Here is a 15,260-nt window from a genome sequence, read left to right on the forward strand (position 1 = left end):
AAAGGGAGGGGAGGGGGGGGGTGTACAGATGAACAAACGTCGCACTGTTTTGGCCCTCTGTCGTTTATTATGCTGCCTTTCCGCAGCTGGTCGATTGCTTGCTCAATGAAAGGGTCATTCTTTCGCTCGATAAGTTACAATGAAGGCTGAATGAATGAATGAAAGAAAGAAAAGAATAAAAGAAAGAAAAAAGTGAGAAAAACTAAGCGAGAATTTTAGGACAATTCATTGGAACTGTCAATTAACGTCTGCCGAGAAGGGTTCGACGTTTTCTTGAGCATTGACCCATAGGGGGGGGGGGTATCATTTTCATGGCTTTCAACACAGATACTATGACGACTAGCTATAAAACTTTGACCCTCTAGATAGATTTAATCTTAGTTTTTTTTTTGTCTAGTCAAAATAACACTCTCACGTAATAATTTCAAATATTTATTTTTGTTCAACCATTTTGATATATAGATACGAGGGGTCTTTTGAACACGCTATATATAATTTTCTTTGTTGGTTGTTTTCGCTATAATTTAGCTTTGTTGCATAGTTTTTTTGTGAAAGATATAATTCATGCACTTATCTGTTCTTTGAAGCTGTGCGAAGCTTATATGGAGCATATATCAGGTATTTAAGTAAAAGCAGAGTGTTCAATTACACACGCATTTAATAATTACCGAGTTTCGTATTTACTTAGTGCCACTTTGCCATAAATATTTCCTCATTAAGATTTACATTTCATTTTCACAACGACAAAGATAAAAAAAAAAACCTTAGGTTAACTGTGTTTTAGTTTCGAACGACCTAGTTTTCCTCTAAATTGACCTTTTCTTTTGATTTTTTTTAAGTGTGCGCGTTGCTTTTGTCGACGAGTTCATTCAGCTGACGTCATATATCTGTCATCATAAAGCACCATTGAATCTCTGTCATCTATCAATATGTATATATAAGATATAGCCTTCAAGTTTGAAATTTCTGCAGCGTCGAGCGAGTGTATATACATGTATGTATAAGATACCACCTTTGAGTTTGAATTTTTTTTCAGCTATGATCGAGTACATACACATCTATTGATAAAATATAAAAAAAGGAGAAGGGATTTAAATTTTAGATAAAATATATAAATGAATACAATAAATAAATAAATATTTTTTAAGCGATTTCATTTTCGTTTTTGAAATCATTTAAAACTTAATCATTGGAGTACAGAGATGGAAAAAACGTTTTGTTTTTTCACATATTCAATATATATCCATTGGTCCTTTCCCTCCCATCATTAACTCCCACCCACCCAACCCCTGCATAGGTCCTTTTAATTGAAACCAGGGCTGCGTTTTACAAAAGAACTTCCGACAGAGTCGTAAATATTTTAGTCTCATGGAATGATATTTATAGAACAAAACGTAGACATAACCATATTAATCAAAGTACTGAAGAACTGACGGGAGTTGATTTTGTCGATGTTTATTTATTTTAAAATCAATGATATGTTATTTTGCATGACAAGTACATGTATACGTAGTTTCTAATTTGAATTACTTATATTTTTATAATATGAATTTTTGAACTTTTTCGACTAGAATGTCGAGAAACCTCCATATGAATCATGTTAAATAATATTTAAAGATAAAATTAATTCAATCAAACTATATATATGTATCAGTGGTAGAAATATTTCTCGAAAATTGTATGGATCCAAGTAATTATTTTATATTGAACTCTAGTCTCACGGAGACAGCCGAGCGTCGAGTTGAACGAGACTATATTGAACTCTGGCGTAGGAATACATACGACTACAAAAAATATTTAAATTGTTCGTACCATTTAAAATCTGACTATTTTAAAGGTATTTGTAAATAAGTTTCCTTCAAAAACAATGCTTTAGCATACATCACATCGAATTCATCAATTATTTTCAAGAACTAAGTCTTGTCAGGAGCTATGATTTGTGCTGAGGTCCAAACACTGTTTCACTTTCGGTTTGTCCGAGTGACTGCATAGGAGAGTTGATTAAAAATCAACTCCTAATAAAACTACTCTGATATCCATGAAAATATTTTACAGCCATGAAAATGAAATATTGATTTGTTTGTTTTTAAATTAGCATTCATTAATTTGGTCATAAGTCGTAAGTTCTGTTGAAAAAAGCAGTCCTAGTCTTGTGTGGCAAGAAAATAAATTTGATTCTAGATTTAAAAAATAAGGTTTTTTCTTCGTTTTTTGAGACCATTGGTGTATTAAACTCTATATAGAATCATTTTGATTTTGTCACACTCTCAGCACACCTGCATCCCAAGAGCTGCAAAAATATATGGACTTGTGTGGCAAGTAAGGTCTATGAGTCTACAATTTGTCGTGAAATAGGGCCAGCTTCAGAGGGTCAGCTGGAGTTCGATTGACTTTGATTTCCAGAAATACTAGCCAAAAACTCAGTTGCTTTAATTTCAGCAAATTGTAGGTTTGTATCTCCTGCAGGGTCTAATAAGTATGGTCAGTGAATCGTTGTGTATATTGTTTTTCTGTATATTCATGTAGATCACAGAGCGTTTCCATGATAACAAACAGTTTCTATATTTTGTAGCCTGAGATATAGTTAAGCAGTAATGTAAATGGATAAAATGTCGACTAGAATCAATTTCTTTTTCTTTTCTTAAAATCGTTGCTTACATGATCAATTGTATATACACATATTCTGGTACATAAAATGAAGATTATAATTTTCAATTACTGCATCGTCGGAACCCACGGGTTTTCTGTCCGTTACACTGCTTTCAACAGTGTAACGGATAGAAAACCCGTGGGTTCCGACGATGCAATTACTGGTGTATTATCCAAAACTTCAAATAAGGATACATTTAGATTGCAAAAAAACTGACTGTGTAATTGTTTTATATATGTACTCCCCTATGGTTAAATTCAAAGGCACTTGACATAATACATTTTTAAAGGTTAAAAATGTACCTCAAATTAATGCATTTATTTAACATTCATCTGAACTATTGAGTGGGGTGGGTAAGGGGGATTATTTTCATAATTTCATTATGAAAAGCTAGTGAACCCGATCGCAATTTCGCTTATGAATTTCAAGTATACAGATCAGAAACACATTTACATTTTCACATATTTTCAAGTCTTCGTATCGAGTTTTATCTAATCCCCAAATTTGCATTTCTATCTAACATAAAAGTTAAAAGTACATGAATAGGAAATCATGCACTATGGTTATTTCGAAGAAGTTTTCATAATATATTTTAGATGACCCCCTATTCCTCCCCTGTTCCCCTCCTACCCCACTCCCCCGCCCTCACGAATTTCTACCGCAGAGGTCAAAAATGTATTGTTTTCCAAATACATTTATATACAAGGTAAGTTAGCGACCTCTCATCCCCCCCCCCCAATCTTCTACCCTAGAAGGCAAATATAAAAAAGTAAACAACCTTTGCACTACATGACCGGTCTGTCTAAGACAGTGACCTTTTCTTGTAATCGTGGGCCTCGAATAAAAAGAAAAGTAGGGGAAACGTACGAAATATATACACATTCCTTTATGTTTTGACGGGGATCGAGAGAGGTCACGAGTTGACCCCGTGAACTTCATGGATGACCCCGTGATCGGTCAGAGCAGAGTGATTTACATCGTAAGCATCCCTTGGGATTGTTGTTGACAGGGAATGGAAATATGTAGATGAAGTGTTTGTCGAGATACTTGTGGCTTTTTCTCTGCTTTTGTCCCAAGCGGTTTATGGGTCCTCTTACGAAAATGTCAGTGTACTTAAAAATGGGAAAGCGACTTCATTAAAACGATGTGAAGTTTATATAAGACATAATAGCAGTCGAACTTATCTTTTTTTCAATGTTTAGGACGTAGTTTCGTGGATGTCAAAATCTCATAAAAGAATATGTTACTGGTATGAAAAAAAGAAGAGAATTCGATATTTTTTTAACTTGAGCAAGTTATCCGTTTTCCAACAATTGTATTCTAAATATCAATACAAATCTGCCCCCCCCCCCCCCACTTTTTCTCGCAGGAACAAATTTTCATATTTTACATATGAAAAATTGAATTATCATGGAGTTGACCCCCCCCCCCCCCTTTGGGAGTATGTAAAAAATTGGATTGAAAATAAGGATATGAAGAGTGAAATTGAAGTTATACGCCAGCCCCCCCCCCCCCCCTCCCCCACGGATAAGGATTTTGGAATGTTTTTCTTTTCTTTTTTTGCCTGTCAAGATTTTTTGGATGAGTCTGCCCCCCCCCCCCACTTTCAAAAACGATGCTACGTGCCTATGATAAATATAAAAGAAACAATTGTTTTTATTTGTTTTGTATATACATGTACTAATATTTCTTTACGTCAAGGTAATAGTTCTTCTCTCTCTCTTCTCTTCTCTTCTCTCTCTCTCTCTCTCTCTCTCTCTCTCTCTCTCTCCATTTATGAGTTGCGATAGAGACCCACACAAAGTGATGTAATGTCCCCCCTTCATTTTCTTAGTTCGTCTGTCAAACGAATGCGCAGAGCTGTGACAAATTCCTTCCCATGCAGACACGATATTAACCTCGTACACACATTAGACCCCCTTTGTTGAAAGACGGGAAGAAAAAGGTGCACCCTTGGAAGTTAATGAAAAAGAGCCCCTATCAACGACGAGGTGTTTCATTCATCGAGTTAAGATGTAGACCAAAGCGTAGACTCTGAGGTGTATATATTTACAATCCTAGTTTCTTTAAAAGTTTATGAAGTTGGGGTAAGTAGGTACATTCGGGTATCCGAGAAACGAAATCTCGCCGACTGGTCTTTGTGACAGTCGTGTAAACACGAAGGCGCGAGAGTCGTGGTCCTAGAGAGACGGATAGGGTCTTTATTCATTCTAAAGAAGCTTGGCAAAAATACAGTGTGACTAATCGGTCGCAGTTATTAACTTGTCATGCAGGAAATGAACAAAAAAAAACCATGTCTGCATGTGATATTTTATTTTTTGATTCCTAAAGCCGCAACCACTTGGCGCACTTTAAACTGCTTAATAATTATATTTAATAATGATATTTTTTTCGTTTCCTTTCCGTACTGTGGTTTTTAACGGAATTGATTTTAAGAAATGGAGAATGGGACATCTAAAGTGTTTGCTCTATTAACAAGACGCATAATTTCTAATAAAATTGGCCAGGTGTTTTAATAGAAAAAAGATTGTGACATGCCTTCAAGTTAGTTTATTATCACTCAAAACATATGTTACATGAGGTACAGAAGAATTATATACAAAATTATAAGAAAAGCAGGATTTACAAAAAAAGAAACAGAAGAGAAAAAAAACCCCAATGAATTTATATAGTTGTTACATAGGATGACCGACTAGATCAAATATTATACCAATTAAAGAACACAATTTCATAAGAATTACATGGTTTGAATATGACATAAGTGTTCTAGATTTTAACGTGTTTGCGTTTTTTGGAGAATAATTACTAAACATTTTTTTCTTACATGTGACAATGCACTACATGATTAAATTCATCGCCAATTTGATTGGCTTCACATAAGCCGCAATTGTGGTCTTCACGTTGAGTTCCACCTACCAATTTCTATATTAATTTCGCCAGTGCGAAAGTATAAATATAAATCAAGAGAAGACGTATGTCTTGGATTTGTGTGCATTTGACTGCGCTTAAAAAAGCGATGATGTATAATGTATATCTTATGGAATATCAGAGTTTAGTACATTCATCTGTGCGACAGATCAGTCTAAAATACCTGTTATGCAGTCCTTATTCTGTTAGTTCATGTAACTTCTATATGTTCAAGATCAGTTCTTTTACCTGAGTATCAAACTCTACATTTTTGTTTTTTATGGAATATCATATGCATGTAGGGTGTGAAAACTTTAAATCATGATTTTTGTGTACATGCATTTCTACATGTTTGGGTCAATATGTCGCTGTAAAGTTTTCAGTGCAATATATGTATTAATACATTTTGTATACATGTATGATTATACCAAAATTGAGAATATCTTAATCATTTTAACAAAATGAGTTATAAATTGAGTAAAATCCAAAAAATCAGCATGAAATCATTAAGTTTTGTACTAACAATAATACCCATGCATGTACGTGAAGAAAGTAATTAGTATGCATATTTTATGTTTTATCAGATCTTAAAAAAAGAAACCCTATAGCATTTGTACGCATCTACAATGTATCTATTCATTGTAACAACGTTTAAGCCACGTGACAGCTTTGTCGTCTGCTGACTAATGCGGTGATGACGCTGAGTTACCGGGGAGTTTTGTCGATCAAAGGTGCTAGGTGAGGATCAATCGATCTTGTGTATTCACTGAGAAGTTCAGTACAAGGACAAATTGATTTACCTGTGTGATATATAAGACATATCCCAATTTCTTCATTACAATTTTAGAGCTTTTCTTAAATTGACACTGCTTTTGTGTAAAACGACTGAATATTTCAACGAAAAAAAATCGATAAAGTGAAACAGTCGCATGCATATTGATATGCATGTAATTTCTGTAAAGTTTTCATTCCAATTTGCTAACACGGTTATAAGTCGTATTGGAACCACCCATACCGAAGATACTTTCCGTAGTTTTCCATCTTCAAACTTCCGGACTAGTTTGTTCAAACTTTGTACTTAAACAAATTAACAGCATTGTTCAGGATAATTCTGTTAAAGTCACCGAAACGTGTTTTACAGTATATTTATGAACTACCTCTTTAACATAACATTTTAGCGGCCATTTGCAACTAAGTCATTTTTTTTATGAGCGCTACTGAATTTTGCGAAGCGATATTTTCGTTCAATGAATTTTATAATGAGTTCGCTTCTTTTTAAACTAAGTATAGGCCTAGTACACAAAATATGATTTCGTATGATACAGCAAAACAAAAAGTAATGTAAATTTGTGAAAATTGAAAATCGTAAATTTCACGTGAGTATTTTAAAAATTCACGTGATTGTTCCCCCACGTGTAATCACGAAAGGCACGAGTAATTCATTTGTTACAGCATATGCGCTTTAGTAATACCATGAAAGATACTGTTTTTGCGATATAATGCCATAAAAAAATCATGCATAGAGGCTTAAGAAAAAAGATTATAAATGAAATCGACATCATTGTGTGTGCATGGGGGGGGGGGGCGTAGATTTAGCGAAGAATGGCGAAAATGAGATGTGTAGTGTCAATGCAAAACTTACATAATTATATGAATCCTATTAAACACGCATTTGAGAGAACCAAAAAAAAAAAAGACAAAATTAAAAATGAATATCAAAATTAGTGTTTTCAGCTGTTTCAGACAAAAATTGATATTTTTATATGTAAGAAAAATACCACCTGCTCACACGCAGACCAAAATAGAAACAAAAATGGGAAGAAGAAAAAAATCAAAGAAATCCGATATGTGAGGTAAAATCATTACAAGAGAGGATAAGGAGAATCTATACAATGCAGGAGATTTTTCAATCACATTACAGGAACGTCCACAAGTTGAAAGGGAGCTTGTAGACAAGCTTGTTGAACAGATCAAAGAGAACAATATCCCTGTATTCTGTATGAGTTTGCACCGAGAAAACGCTGTAAGGACCAGTTTAGTTTCTTCAGACACCAATTAAACAAAAAAAACCCTGCCCTGGGCTTTTTCGCAACGTTTCTTTCGAGATTTGACAAACTAGACAATTGCAGAAAGGGAATTAGTGCATTTGAGGGGGAATAGGTGTTTTAGTGCGCATATATAAATTTATTTAACCAAATGTCCTTGTAATTGCTTTTGAAAAAAAAAGTGAAAAAGACCGATAAAAAATAGAATATTGATTGATATTATGTCTGAAGTAAGTGAGTAAGAGTGAAGATTGAAAGAGATAACGGCGTTTCGATTGTTAAAATAATTTATTAAATGGGAAGGTCCGTTTGTAGATGCATGCAGACAGGTATTCAATTTTCGTTATCTGAAGACATGCAGGTAAGTGGGGTTATCAATCATCGTAATTAGGCTCGACGATCGAGCGACTCTATCCATGCAGGTAAGATTTACCTGGCGTTTGTGACACCTGGAAAACCTCAATTTAGCAGACACCATAAACTAGTTTCTCAAATAATTCTGCAACAAGCCGATTTTTATTGTTCTTAAGAAATGAATCATTTATTAGAAAGGACACAATCAGGAATTTTTTTTTCAACTTTACGTAATAAAGTTTTCCTCTTTTTATGAGTTTTTGTTTGTTTGCGTTGAGAAACTAGTTTTATACGTACATATTTATCATATATTACAAACCATAACTATATGAGATACGAGGGGGGGGGGGGGGGGTTGGGGGGTTGGAGTATATAGTTGTATACAATTAAAAAGTTACACGCCAAATATTATCATGACATCTCCGTTTGCAATACATTTCTATTATTAACAAAAGAATATATTTTACGGAAAGAATTAACACTGGTATTCATTTAAACTTGTTGAGCACATGACTCAGTGGCGATGTTTCATGGTTCGGAAAAGGATTTAACTTAAGGATTAATTAATTAATTAATTAATTCAATCATATTTTCAAGCATTATAATAAAATTGTACAAATGTGTCGTTAGCATAAACTTGTTTTGTGTCTCTTTTTTACAGATTGATTTATAGTAACGATTAAATGTGCTGACTATGATTAACTCGACAAAGAGTTAAACAAAGCCTTTTATTATGAATTCAAGTACTTTTAAATTGTGGTCAAAAGGAAAAAGTTAATTTTGACAGGCAAAGTTAATGAGGACAAAACCCTCCACACAAAACCCCTACACAAATTAAACTCTCTCATTTAATGGCAAAGTTAGTACATTGTACAATTAAACCACACTCAAATGTATAATTCATATGTTGAAACAAACATTGTATCCCCTGTCGTGTACAACGAATTTGTAAATTACACGAAATGAGAAAAAGATGAAAGAGAAAGTAATGCATGATAAGTAACTTTTGACAACCGACAAGTACGTTGATATCTGCCTGTTGATATCTCATGATCTAGCCCAATAACCTACTTTTAACGCCATTGTATGTCCCTCTGAGTCAATCAACCCCCCCCCCTTCCTCCCGACAACTTTGCAGACGTGCACCACGAAACATATGCACACAAAATTAATTATTATCGATTCTGGCATCATACCCGGTAAATGTGCGTGCTTGTTCCCTATACCGGGTGTTTAGTTCCTCCGGTTATAGTATCCCAGGGACAGTATATCACGTAGATATCTATTCTTTATATAATTTAGGTCAAGTTTAGGTTGGCCAAAATATGTCAAAAACTGCTGATGTATGTATAAACTAAGTGCGTTTAAGAGGTCTCAGTGGTCGTAACCATTTTTAGCTTTCATTAATTTCCTTAAAAAGAAGAGTTCTTAATCATAACACAGAAAATGTTCAAACGTTAAAAGATAAAATACGAGGGTTGTTAGAAAAGTTCGCGGACAAAGTGAATTGCGGCAAAATTATTGCGTACTTTGTAGGATGGCGTACGAGAGAGAGAGAGAGAGAGAGAGAGAGAGAGAGAGAGAGAGAGAGAGAGAGAGAGAGAGAGAGAGAGTGTCAAGCTTGATATTGAAGTATATCTAAGGAAGACTATTTACCTTCGTCGTTTAGAAAATTCAACAATGGCTCGTAGAGATAGGGAGATATTATGGCTTATTTGTTGACCTCCAGTCCCCTTAAATTAGGTCCGTTAAATCGGTTAAGTGGTGGGTTGGTTGGTGTAGGGGTGGGGGTGGGGGGGGGGGGTTGCGATGAATTTTCTCACACAAAACTATTTACCCCACCCACGTAATATTTACGTATAGAAAATTGTTAATCAAAGAACCAACCATGAAACAATGTCTTACGTATGCAAAACGATAAAACTTTATTAGTCTTGGGAAAAAAAAGAATTTTCGTTTTATATTCTTTATAACCAGAACTTTTGAGTAAAGGGCACCAATGTTTTTTTGAAGAGTGCATTATCAATTATTTTACACATATCAAAAGTTTTAGGCATGATCGATGGGCATACACGAGAATGAATTTAGCTTTTTACTTTAAAAAAAATTCAAATGTGTAAACTTTGTAAAATGTGAAATATAAAAACGATACACGTGATAACGTTTCTGTCTTTAGTAGTTAGATTTTTTTATTATACCGTTAAATCCTGTTCTGCTAATGTAATAATGATATTGATAATATTGATGCATTTGTATTAATGCACTTCAGGAGAGAGAGAGAGAGAGAGAGAGAGAGAGAGAGAGAGAGAGAGAGAGAGAGAGAGAGAGAGAGAGAGAGAGAGAGAGGGGGGGTGTCTAGCTGAATATTGAAGTATTTCTAAGGAAGACTATTTTGACTATTTTACCTTCGTCGTTTAGAAAATTCAACAATGGCTCGTAAATATAGTTAATGAATTTTTGTTTGTTCGTATAATCTTCCTATATATACTGCATCAACATTAAGCAATTAGTAAGGAATGGCCATTCTATACTAACGAAGTTACAGGACTTTGTTGGGATTACATTTACGAAGTTCATTAAAGAGACTTTCTTTCATAAAATCACTTAGTCTTATGTACAGTTCCTAATCATATAGACTTTTAAAACTTCGCAGTGAAGGTCTATGTACATATAATTATAAGACGACAGATTCTTTACACCGTTTGTGACGGGACGTAAAATATACTTAAGTGTACTTAAAATTCACGTAAATCTCGAGTCAGAGAGTATGTACATATATATTTGTCTACATATACTTATATATGCTTGACGTACACCGTATTTTGAAAAAAATGAATTATGAAATAACACATTTTGTGGTCAGGTCATACCAAGCCCCCATGTCTTACCTATATACACCTGTGGCATGTTTAAAGCCTTGCTCGTCACGCACTAGACATAACAAATCATTGTACTGTGAAAAAAGACTAAGTATTTATTTGTAAAAGAAATGTTTAAAAGGATGGGAAAAAAAGTAGTTCCGGCCCGTCTCTAACCTGCTTATCAATGGGGTTGGAATGCACTTCAGCCGTAATGAGGGGCGCATATGAATGAAAGCTGGCTTTTTTTTTCTTTTTTGGTTACCTGTGACCTGATTTAGGGAATGAATGGGCCTCGTTGTTTTCTTATACTCGCTGTCTTTTCATAAACTGTTTGTATTGTGTCATGTGGACAAAAGTTGGGATAGTAAATGGTGAATCTTCACATAGTTTTATAGCCTCCGATCCTATCTATACATAATGTACGGGGATTGTTTCGTTCAGAGCTTGATGACTGACGAATGATAATTTCTCAGATCTAAGGATTTAGCTGTTTTGTCTATTTTTACAACAGTAGTACTGTAAAAGAAAGAAAAGAAAGTGCACACGGAAAAATTTATATCGAAAAACCATGCATGCGAGAAAATATAAAAGAATTCATGCAGGTCTAGGAGTAAATTAAAGTGAATTAAAAGTGAATGTTTGTAAAACAGAAAAGCGAATGAGCGAATGAATAAACTATCGGGCACACTATGAGAATTACAGAGAGAGAGAGAGAGAGAGAGAGAGAGAGAGAACCAATTTGCATTTTTTACTTCTCGTTTTCTGCTCGTTAAGTGAGTCATTCTACAATATGTTGTATCCGTGTGTTCTTTATGATTAACAGAGGAAAATGGCAGGCAAATTATCAGTATATGAAAAGTGATAGACCGCGGGTCATGCAGCGATATTTATGAATAAGCATGTGTGTGTATGTGTGTGCACATCTGTGCCTGTGTGAAGATGTTAGATCACATGTTCTTTATTGTGTGACTGAGTCACACACACACACACACAGAGAGAGAGAGAGAGAGAGAGAGAGAGAGAGAGAGAGAGAGAGAGAGAGAGAGCTCATCATTTCTGTGGTGCCTGAATCTGATATCGATGACATTAATTACACAAATCATCCCTCTGTACACAAATCATCCCTATGAATACAGATGGTGGCCCCCGTTGCCGATCTTTGAGGACAATGGACCGGCGGAATGCGGCTAGGCATCATTTGCTACATTCTCCAGGCGATATAATGCTCCGCACGCGTCCCGAGTCTATTCCATTATACTTACATACTTTTTATTCATCGCCAAGTGACTCCCACTACTCGGTTATTCTTATAATTGCATGCACATCACGCGCTTTCTTCTAATGCACATGCTTTCGCCACCACAACGATATTATATGCTAATTATTACATCTGTCTGTCTGTGTAACAAGGGGTCCGATAAAACAGGACAGCTATAACACCATTCATTATGATTGTCTGTAAATCCCTCTTACACTAGAACTTTGAGTAATATATAGGACACACTCTTGAATATAGGCTCATAATTATATTTCTGTAACGCAAGCATAATTTTCATTTAAATTTCATTGTGACCACCCTTACCCTTTAAGAAAAAATGTTTAATAATTTTTCATAGGACAACCTATTTTATATTATTACTTAATATAGGTATACCCTTGACCACCTCCCGTCCCCTGTATGCATTTACCTATACACAGACCGTTTAATTGCAGAACAAATTGAAGAGGACGTTTAGCTCGAAAGAAAACCCCATACTTTTTTATTTAATAAGACCTTCTGCCTGTCTGTCTATTTGTTCGTCCGTATGTCTCCTTCTCTGTTCCCCTTTTCTATGTGGCATACAAAGATCAGAAGATGCAAGAATAAAAGATAGGGGGAGGACAATAATTAGAAGCAATCATAAGTTTTGGCTGTACGTCAACTATTCCCAAACTACGCCACAGACGTCGACTTTTCCGGTTTGAGCCGGTCGTTGATGACATAATTGTTCTTCATTATGACGTCTACATTGATATTAGCCCGCCGACATGTTACATTCTCCATGTCTCCAGAATCAGATGAAACCTTTTACATGTATACCGTGAGCCAGGAAGCTGTCCAAGATTCTCCCCGCGCTTAATTAGCGACCCTCCTCGCAAGGGGGCGGTTCTGAATATGTTGATAAAGTGATGTTTCAAGTCGGTACTGATTTCCATGAAGTCACCGAATATACAGTCACGTGAGGAAATTAGTCCTTGGGAGAGATTTCGGTCATTTACTAACTACGAAGACAACTCCACCCTTGCCCTACCCTCTCCCTCGAGTAACGAAGTTAAGTTCGTTACGAGCTGCACTTTAAATTCATTGTATTCTGATCATAATCTTTTACAGTATTAGAAAAGAACGGTAACTCTAGTTAAACAAAAGAGAAATAACAAGATTGAAGGAATAATTCATCTTTTTAAAAGTATTACCAAATATTTTCCTTATCAAATGCAGATGTATATAATACATTGCATAACGAAATGCTGAAAATGTTTATTATTTCCTTAGAAAAAGCCAGATTATATATATAGCAAAAAAGAAAAAAAACAAGTCTACAATTAATCGAAATTCTGGTGGCGTGGTATGTAACCAACCACCTACCAACACACCTCTTTTTTTTCTTTTTTCTTTTTAATTTTTTAATTTTTATTTACAAATAAATCCACATACACACATATTTCAGACATATTTCATACATTTCAAGATTCTACATATTGTAATATCTTATTAATCTAAAGAAAATGGATTATCCGTATAGTGTGAAAACATGTGTTTTTCTTGCCAAAAAAATAAATAATAGCAGTAAATAAAAAAAGAAAAAGGGAGATAAAGAAGAAGATAAAAAAATACAATAGAAAAGGGGGACATGTATCAAAATATATGTTCACAAGTCAATAGTTAAACAAGAGAAAAGCTGTCAATGTGACAGCAAACCGGGTTTTCTTTTATGTGAACTGTATCCATAATCCTATCAACACGTATCCAGTGAAATGGAGTACCCTATATGCAACATTTTGCCAAAAAATGACTAAGTTCAAAAGCTAGTATTTCTTTCATAAATTATCGGAAATCAAAATCCTAGCAATATTCACACCTCTGATATATGTACAATTGATCTGCAAAAGAACAACTTCCTATCTTGAGAACTGTAGGAGGAGTTATCCGTACAATGAGGGTACCCTATATGCAATATTTTGCCAAAAAATGACTAAGTTCAAAAGCTGGTATTTTTTTCATAAATTATCAGAAATCTAAATCCTAGCAATATGCACACCTTTGATATATGAACAATTGATCTGCAAAAGAACAACTTCCTATCTTAAAAACTGTAGGAGGAGTTATCCGTACAATGAGGGTACCCTATATGCAATATTTTGCCAAAAAATGACTAAGTTCAAAAGCTGGTATTTTTTTCATAAATTATCAGAAATCTAAATCCTAGCAATATGCACACCTCTGATATATGTACAATTGATCTGCAAAAGAACAACTTCCTATCTTGAGAACTGTAGGAGGAGTTATCCGTACAATGAGGGTACCCTATATGCAATATTTTGCCAAAAAATGACTAAGTTCAAAAGCTGGTATTTTTTTCATAAATTATCAGAAATCTAAATCCTAGCAATATGCACACCTCTGATATAAGTACAATTGATCTGCAAAAGAACAACTTCCTATCTTAAAAACTGTAGGAGGAGTTATCCGTACAATGAGGGTACCCTATATGCAAAATTTTGCCAAAAAATGACTAAGTTCAAAAGCTGGTATTTTTTTCATAAATTATCAGAAATCTAAATCCTAGCAATATGCACACCTCTGATATATGTACAATTGATCTGCAAAAGAACAACTTCCTATCTTGAAAACTGTAGGAGGAGTTATCCGTACAATGAGGGTACCCTTTTGGCAGCCGCCCGCCCGCCATTTTCACCATTTTAATAACCGGATTTTTCCGTTGGAAAACCCGGTTAAAAAAGAATAATTTAAGCGATCACAGATGTCATAAAACTTATGATTTCTCATAACAGAGTTATAATTTCTCACAAATTGTTTGCCAGTGGTTTTCACAATCTGAGTATCTACAGTTTTTCAATAACATCTAAATCCTCTTTTTATCATAATTTGTTTAACTAATTAAAAACTAAGGTATGGGTTTTTGTTATATTTGGTTGCAAAATTATACCATTTAATAACCATTGATATTAAATTATACATTTTATAGATGCTTGGATTTAGAAATTTACCAAATAAAACAGATTTCCTATCAAAAACTATGGAAATATCATAATCATTTAAAAACCATTCCTTAATATCACACCATAGTTCTTATACATAAAAACATTCATAAAAAAGATGATCAATTGTTTCAATATTTGTCTTACAGAAGCTACACAAGAAAGCATATTGACGCAAGCGTC

This window comes from Magallana gigas, chromosome 4, assembly GCF_963853765.1.
Source record: "Magallana gigas chromosome 4, xbMagGiga1.1, whole genome shotgun sequence".
Taxonomy (NCBI): domain Eukaryota; kingdom Metazoa; phylum Mollusca; class Bivalvia; order Ostreida; family Ostreidae; genus Magallana; species Magallana gigas.